The following is an 8541-nucleotide window of genomic DNA, read 5'->3' as shown; positions in this document are numbered from 1 at the left end:
GATGATTGTAGATACATTTGTTCCCTTCTTGTTACCCATGTTGTTGCCTTGACTTTTTGTTGTTTATTAGCCACATTATAAGCCTATTTTTCCTCATTGGTTACTAGTCCCAAACTTGGCTTGGGGGAGCTAATAGTGAGTGAGGCGAGGGAGTTTGTAGTGTGCTTAGTATTTGCACAATTTGGGTGGGTTTTGAGAAGTTATTATATTCTTGATCATGTTTATTTTTGATGAGGTTTAAAAGTTAGATTTTCTTGGAAAAAATAAAGGATGATGTTATGAAAAAAGAGAAGTTCAAGAAAAAAAAAAGTGAAAAAATAAGTGAACTTCAATAGAAAAAAAAAAATCAAAAGAAAAAAAATTGTTCAATGTTCAAATGTTCTAGTTGAAGGTTGATCAAAAGGAAGGAAAATTGAGCTTTTATGAAAAATTCAAGTTGGAAAATAAAGTTTGTTTATTCACTCTAGTTTTTTATTAATATATCTTATGAGTGAAACTGTAAGAGTTGGGATTGGTTATTTTGATTGGAGTATATTTGGTGGATGTTAGAGTTGGTTATGTAGGAGATGTTGATCATTATTTTGATCATGGGTTTTACTAGGATTTGCTCCCTTAAGCATAGCTTTTCTCACTTGTTCCCAAACGATTCCTACCCTTTACCATAGCCTTACATTACAAGCTTTAAAGATCTTCCAACCTTTGTGCATAGAATTGTATGAATGTGAATGTGTTGTTTATCAATGCCAGTTATGATTTGACATATTTCGAGTCGACTAGTAGGTTGAGTGTACATCTTTTTATAGACACGAGAGTGTGAGTTAGGAGGGAATTGTTCACATAAAGGGGTTGGTTGGAGAGCGATCGAGTACATCTTTTACTCGCCATATAAACAAGAGTTGAGTGTGTGAGCACTAGTCTTGAATTCTATATGCTCTTGTGGTTTGCTCTATTTGACAATTGTTAGGGAGGAAGGGCAATTGGATGGATTTGATTGGTTGATTTTGAAGCATGTTTCTTTGATTTACCCTGATTTGTTTGTGCTTGATTTTCACTTTTTAGGGTGAAGCATATTTATTTATTCATTGATGAGATATTTGCTTAAGGACAAGCAAAGGTTTGACTTGGGGGAGTTTGATATGTCTTATTTATATAGTGTTTTACCCCCGTCCCTTGGTCATAATTAGTAGTGTTTTTGGCTCTTTAGAGCCACTCTTATTACTAATTGGTGTTTTCTAGTGTTTTCGTAGATTTGGTTGACTTTTGCAGGGATTTTCACTTTTGGAGCATTTTCCCGAGATATTATGGAGCAATTACGAGCATTGGAAAAGCATATGCACGACACGTTTCTATATCCCAGGGCCGGTTAGAGCCATAGAACCGGTGATTAAGGGCTCGGTATATGTGATACCGGGGCATTTGGACCGAGTATTCAAGACCCGAAGAGGAAACCCAAATTGGCCCGGAGAATTGAAACCCAATCGAAGTCCAAATAGTGGCCCAAGAGAGTCGCCCGGCGGGCAAGGGAAGCAAGGCTGGCGCCCGGCCGGGCGCGAGATTCATACTTTAGAGGAAAAAGGCGCGCCCGATCGGGCGCGTGTTATTATTAGGGGTTAATTATCGACGATTAAGTTTATTTTAGTTTAGGATTCTTGCTTAGTATAAATACTTTTCCGTTAAGCGAGTTTAGGATCTTCTTTTACTCTTTCTTAATTCTTTCTTAGATTTTAGATTAGTTTCTCTCTCATATACTTTGCTCTTAACTTTATTCTTAATTCCAGATTTCTTTGGTAACAATTTCTCTTCTCTTAATCTTAGTTATTTATTTTATTCCTTTGATCATGTCTTGTTTTATTGCTTTGATTAGTTTAGTTTTTATTATGTGTGAGTAGTTTTATTTCTAGGGTTTGTGGGGATCCATAAATAATATGAAGGGGTAATTTATTGTGTTAAATTTCAATGCTAGATTAATTTCCTATTGATTGATTTAATGCTCTGTGACTAGATTTGCGCAGATCTTTTATGCATGAGTTTAACAATATTGATTCAAGATTCGACAAATGAGACTTGATGTTAGTACTAGTTTCCATAGGCAGGTTAATTTATAAATGGTTAAATCGAGATTAGAGAGATGAGATTTAATACCGGTAAATTAATTGTGCGATTGTAATACGTAGCGAAAGCCCTATATGATCTGATTAATGTATGCATTGATGATTGATTATTATGTTTTACCCTGGAATATTATTTATTGGTGAACCTTTGCCCTAGGCCTTTTATTCATTGTTTCTCCTCCCACTTTTATTCTTTCCCACTTATACTCTTAGTAGTTTAGTTTCCTTCGATTATTATATTTTGGTTACTTTATAATCTAGATTATATAAATTAATTAGGAATAGAAAGACTTGTTTCTCTGTGGATTCGACCCTACTTCTCTATCTACATTAGTTAGAGGATTTAGGTATTAATTTTGATTAGGGGATACGACTTTACCTTGTCACATAACCCTAAGCAAGAAGCAATGTCCAAAGACACCTGATGAGCGAGAAAGGATGAATCAGATTCCATATGCTTCGCTAATTGGATCGATCATGTATTTTTAATGAGCCCATGATATGTACAAGGCCAGATGTATCGTATGCCTTGAGCGCTAAGAGCCAATACCAGTTAGACCTAGGAGAGGTATATTGGACTGCGGCCAAGAGTATCCTAAAGTACCCGAAAAGGAACAAGGATAAATTCTTGGTCTATGGTGACAGAGATCAATTAGTTGATGAGGGTTATACCAATGCAAGCTTTCAGACAGATAGAGACGACTTCAAGTCACAGTCTGGGTACATATTTTGTCTCAATGGAGGAGCCTTTAGTTGGAAGAGTGCTAACAAAGCACAACTAAAGATTCAACATCCGAAGCCGAATACTTGGCATCATCTGAGGCAGCTAAGGAGGCAGTTTGAATTCGCATGTTTATTAGTGAACTTGGTGTTGTATCCTCCATCAAGTGTCCAATAAAACTCTATTGTGACAACAATTGAGCTATTGCTCAGGCTAGAGATCCAAGAGAACATCAGAAGGTTAAACATGTCAAGCAGCATTTTAACATGATTCAAGAATGGAAATCAGAAGGTGAAATCAGAATTTGCAAATTTGGAACGGATGACAATGTAGCCGATCCACTGACTAAAACTTTGTGTCAAGTGAAGCACAACAAGCACGTTGAGGCAATGGAAATTAGGCACATCGAAGATTGCATTTGATTTCCTTATTTTAGTATTTTAATTAATCTTAGACAATTTTAATGTAAAGCACTACGATGAACCATTCAGTTTTAGAGTAATTAAATTTTTCATGCGATTTAAATCACTCCGTTGACTATTTAATTGTGGTTTAGAATTAAATAACAAGTCCATTCGATTCTTGGAATATTCAAAATAGGGTGTCAAGACCAGTCTTGGCTAGGAAACACCAATTAAGTGAACATTGAATATTATAATCGAGAATTATCCCTAATCGAGGTCATTTAAAACGATAGACAATTAATGACCATTTAAGATTATTGTGTAGTTTGATTTATAGCACCATTTCATGTGTTACAAGGACATGATCGTCATAAATCATTTGCACAAGTATTGGTTTAGAACCATACAGGATTGACCTATGAGAATACTTTAAGAGATTAAAAATCGTCATAAGTATACTTCTCATTATTGCTATCGCAACCTTTTTTTTCTCGGCCATGAGTATTGTGAGCTTTCTTGTTTGAGTACTAGTCCGCTTTGATGATTGTCAAACATCTGCCGTAATAGGGGATTATAACGGCAACACTCGGGCGGCTAGGTCCTCTCAGTAAGAGAAGCTACATTACAAGACTGGAAATGTCCCCCTATTAAAAATAGGGAAGATGTCTATGTTGTTTAAAAGGCCTCTCGAAGAGAGAGACTGTAAAATGCATGGCCGTGCTCGGATGGATTTTAGCAATCATCTGTCTATTGACAGTCGGACTCGAAATCGAGAAACATTTCTGGACGTAATAAGGATGACAAATAAATCATACCTTATAGTTCATGAAGAGGCATTAAGCGACATAGGAAAAGGGTTATACACTAAAATCTCAATTGTCCGAGTGGGAGATTGAAAGGAATGTTGTCCTTCAAACAAGTGTATTATTCCGATAGGGGATTCGGAATTATTAAAAGCTAATTTTTCAGAGAGGTCAAGTGATCGGAATGCCTACGTGGAGGCCGCTTCCGATCAATAATATTAATGTATAATTAATATTACAGCTTAATCTTAATTGTACCCTTCGGGTCACACCAAAGCAACTAACGAACCGAAACGACAAATTAATTAATAAGTCAACCAAGTAATTAATATTTAGACGTCGGAAATTCGAGCTTGGAGCGTCAAAACCGAGCGTCGGAAGTTGACAGGGTAAAGTCGTATCCCCAAATCAAAAGTAATTCCTAAATCCTCTAACTAATGAATCTCGTGCCCGGTCGAGCGCGTCACCGGGCGCCGACCATAGCTTCTCCCACCCGGCCGGGCGTGCCTCCGGGCGCCAGCCTCTTTGGCCGGGCGGCTCTCTTGGGCCACTATTTGGACTACGATTGGGCTCCAATTCTTCGGGCCAATCTGGGTTTCCTCTTCCGGTCTTGAATACTCGGTCAAAATGCCCCTGTATCACCTATACTGAGCCCTTAATCACCGGTTCGATGACTCTAACCGGCCCTGGGCTATAAAAATCTTGTCGTGCTTCTCCAGTGCTTGTGATTGCTCCAAAATATCTCGGGAAAATACTCCAAAAGCGTAATTCCCTGCAAAAGTCAACCAAATCTACAAAAACACTAGAAAACACCAATTAGTAATAAAAGTTGTTCTAAAGAGCCAAAAACACTACTAATTATGACCAAGGGACGGGGGTAAAATACTATATAAAATAGACACATCAAACTCCCCCAAGCCAAACCTTTGCTTGTCCCTAAGCAAAGATCTCATCAATCAATCAATAAATATGCTTCACCCCAAAAGTAAAAATCAAGCACAAACGATTCAGTGTAAATCAAATAAACATGCTTCAAAATCAACCAATTACATCCATCTAATTACCAATCGTTCCTAACAATTTCCAAATAGAGAAAACCACAAAAGCATATAGAATTCAAGACTAGTGCTCACACACTCAACTCTCATTTATGTGGCGAGTAAAAGATGTACTCGATCGCTCTCCAACCAACCCTTTATGTGAACAATGACCTCCCAACTCACACTCTCGTTTGTATAAAACAATGAACGCTCAACCTACTAGTCGACTCGGAATATGTCAAATCATAACTTGCTTTGATAAACAACACTTCCACATTCATACAACTCTACGCACAAAGATCGTAAGGTCTTTAAAGCTTGTAATGTAAGGCTAGGGTAAAGGGTAGGAATCATTTGGGAACAAGTGAGAGAAAAGCTATGCTTAAGAGAGAAAATACTAATAAAGCCCATGATCAAAGTAAATAATGATCAACATCTCCTACATAACCAACTCCACCAAAAATACACCAAATATACTCCCAACAATATAAACAATCCCAACTCTTACAACTTCACTCATAGAAATATAATAATGAAGTGAAGTGAATAACAAACTTAATTTCCAACTTGAATTTTTCATTGTAGCTCTTTTTTTTTTTTTCTTTTGATCAACCTCCAACTAGAACATTGGAACATTGAACATTTTTTTCTTCTTTTTTTTTCTATTGAAGTTCACTTATTTTTTTTCACTTGAACTTCTCTTTTTTTTCAAAACTTCATGCTTTTTTTTTCAAGAAAATATAGCTCTGAAACTCATCAAAATTAAACATGATCAAAAACAAAACAACTTCTCAAAAACCCACCCAAATTGTGCAAATAATAAGCACACTACAAACTCTCTCACCTCACTCACTAATAGCTCCCCCCAAGCCAAGCTTGGGACTAGTAACCAATGGGGAAAAATAGGCTTGTAATGTGGCTAATAAAACAACAAAAAGTCAAGGCAACAACATGAGTAGCAAGAAGGGAACAAATGTATCTACAATCATCTGAAGGCTACCTAAAAGAATGAACGCATTCGTCCTCCTCAATGTGCATAATAATGAATCATACAAACATTACTTATAGTTGCAAACCATACTCAAATTCATTGACATACCAGGAACTAATACACATTCCTAATCAAATCAACTAGTCAAGCACTATATTCACAAGTAGTTGGGCAAAATTGACTCATGTTAAGGTTTCAAGGTAATCAAACATCAAATCATGATCAACTAATCCACAATGCTTATCATCAAATACCAAGAATCAAAATAATTTTCTCAAGTAAGGGGCACAGGAAAGCATGATTTACAATTCATTGGAACGTATTTTTAGATTTTCTTAATTTTTGATTTTTTTTAAATTTTGATGTATAAGAAAGCAATAAAACTAACCTAAGAAAACACACCAAAAATAAAATAAAAGAGAAAAAGAAGGATACCAAATCCAAAATCTACCCCAAGCCAGAATCAGACAATGTTCTCATTGGCTCGGGAATTAGCCCAGCATAGCTAGTCCTGATCATCCTTATCAATCAAGCTGAAGCCTGCACCTCCACTGCCACCTGGACCACCTGCACCGGAAGAGCTCATGCCCGATTAAGTGTTCTAACCGCTCCTTTTTCTCTCGGCTAGCGATATGGATCGTCGGCCAATACGGGAGTTGCAAATCCGGGTCGTATTCCTCCCTCAAACTGGAGCTCCTACTGAAAATAGACCGAGCACTCTTTGAAGCCATGGTAGAAATGGGTATGAAAATTTATTTGAATAAAATCTGAAAATTTTTATATGGGAATGTAAAGGATGAAGAGGGGATTACAAATATGTAAAAAGTTTTGAATTTGGGTGAGAATTGGAGAAGGAATCTTATAGAGAAGGTAGAGAGAAATTGAGTTTTAGAGAGAGAAAGTTATGGAGGTAGTAGAATGAAATGAGAAAAAGGGACGAAGATTACCATCACCAGGAACTTACCAAACTACTTATCCAAATTTGTCTTCAAGTGACGATTGGGGAATGGAAGTTTGATAATTGGCTTTTGAGCATTGTTGCTCTTGTCTAGAGTAGCCAACTTCTCTGGAGTAGTACCCTGCAATGTAGAATTACATATGTTAGTACTATCCTTTAGCCCTGCAGGGCTATTAACTACATTGTTTGGTTTAACGGAATCAAGATTAGCATTATTTAATAAATCAGGTTCATCAACTCTGGGCATAGAGGGCCCTTCATAGTTTGAACCACTCCTTAGAGTTATTGCATAGGCTTGATCCGTAGGCCTGGTCGGCTGTGCCGGTAGAGCTCCCTGTTGGCGGGCTTGTAGACGCAATTTGGTTATCTACAATTTTATTGTCGCGCTAGAATTGAATCAATTGTCGCATCTCTACTCTCCATGTGCTTCTGCATGTTAACCAACATCGCTCTAATTTCCACCAAAGAAGGGTCGGAAGATGAGGAGGGTTGTTGTGGTTGGTTCTTTTGGCCAGCATTGGGATGGTAATATTTCTGCTGTTGTTGTTGTGGCGCCTGTGGTTCTTGTGGTGGAGGATTTTGAACGTTGATACTCCGGTAGGAAAGGTACGGATGATTTCGATACCCAGGATTGTAGGTGTTGGAGTATGGGTTATTCTGCCTATAAGCTTGAAAGGCAATAACTTGCTCAACGGAACTCCTGTAATCTTGTTCCCAATGACCTAAAATACCTCTATTTTCACAGAAAGCCTCATTAGAATTATTATTAATCGAAGAAACATTAGCTACATTGGCAGTGCTAAGATTATCTAATTTTTGGCATGTAGAGGTCAGTTGAGCTTGCAAAAAGGATATAGAGTCAACACTATGTTTCCCCTTGTTAGCAAATCCTCTAGGATTCCCATATTGGGAATTATGTATCGCCATATCTTCAATAACCTGACCTGCATCATCAACATTAAGATTCATAAATCTCTCACTAGCTGCAGAATCTAAAATTATTCTAGAGGAATTTCCAATGCCATTATAAAAGGCTTGGATTAACTGCCATTGTGCTAAATTATGGTGAGGGAATTCTCTTTGTAGGTCCTTGAACCTCTCCCAAGCCTCATATAAAGATTCATCGGCTTCTTGGGCAAAGTTCTGAATCGCACTTCGTAGTACGGATGTTCTCTCTGCAGGATAATACTTGTTATAAAAATTCAAAACCAGAGTTTCCCAGTCAGTTATACCAAGTGCAGTTCTATTTAAGCATTTAAACTACAATTTAGCTTTCCCAGTTAAAGAGAAGGGAAAAAGAATCTCCCTGATTTGGTCTTGATGAGTGACCCCGGCTTGCCTGATGGTATTACAATATTGACAATAGTCGGCAATGTGACGATTTGGGTCTTCACCCTTGGCTCCACTGAATTTCTTCCTCTCTATCATTGTTATAAATTGAGGTTTAATTTCAAATTGAACCCCATCAAGAGCCGGAGTGGGAGTGAGATGTAAAAAATCAGAAAGCTTTGGT

The 8541-nt window shown here is 37.4% G+C and overlaps 1 non-coding gene across 1 annotated transcript; it reads left to right on the top strand.

Annotated features, from left to right (window-relative positions):
* The first annotated feature begins 8085 nt into the window (after positions 1-8085).
* Positions 8086-8192, top strand: LOC145641206 (small nucleolar RNA R71). The gene has a single exon (XR_014115267.1). It is a non-coding gene; the product is annotated as a small nucleolar RNA R71 (small nucleolar RNA).
* Positions 8193-8541: the final 349 nt, after the last annotated feature.

This window comes from Chenopodium album, chromosome 7, assembly GCF_948465745.1.
Source record: "Chenopodium album chromosome 7, dcCheAlbu1.1, whole genome shotgun sequence".
Lineage (NCBI taxonomy): Eukaryota > Viridiplantae > Streptophyta > Magnoliopsida > Caryophyllales > Amaranthaceae > Chenopodium > Chenopodium album.
This window is presented reverse-complemented; position numbering and strand designations above follow the sequence as displayed.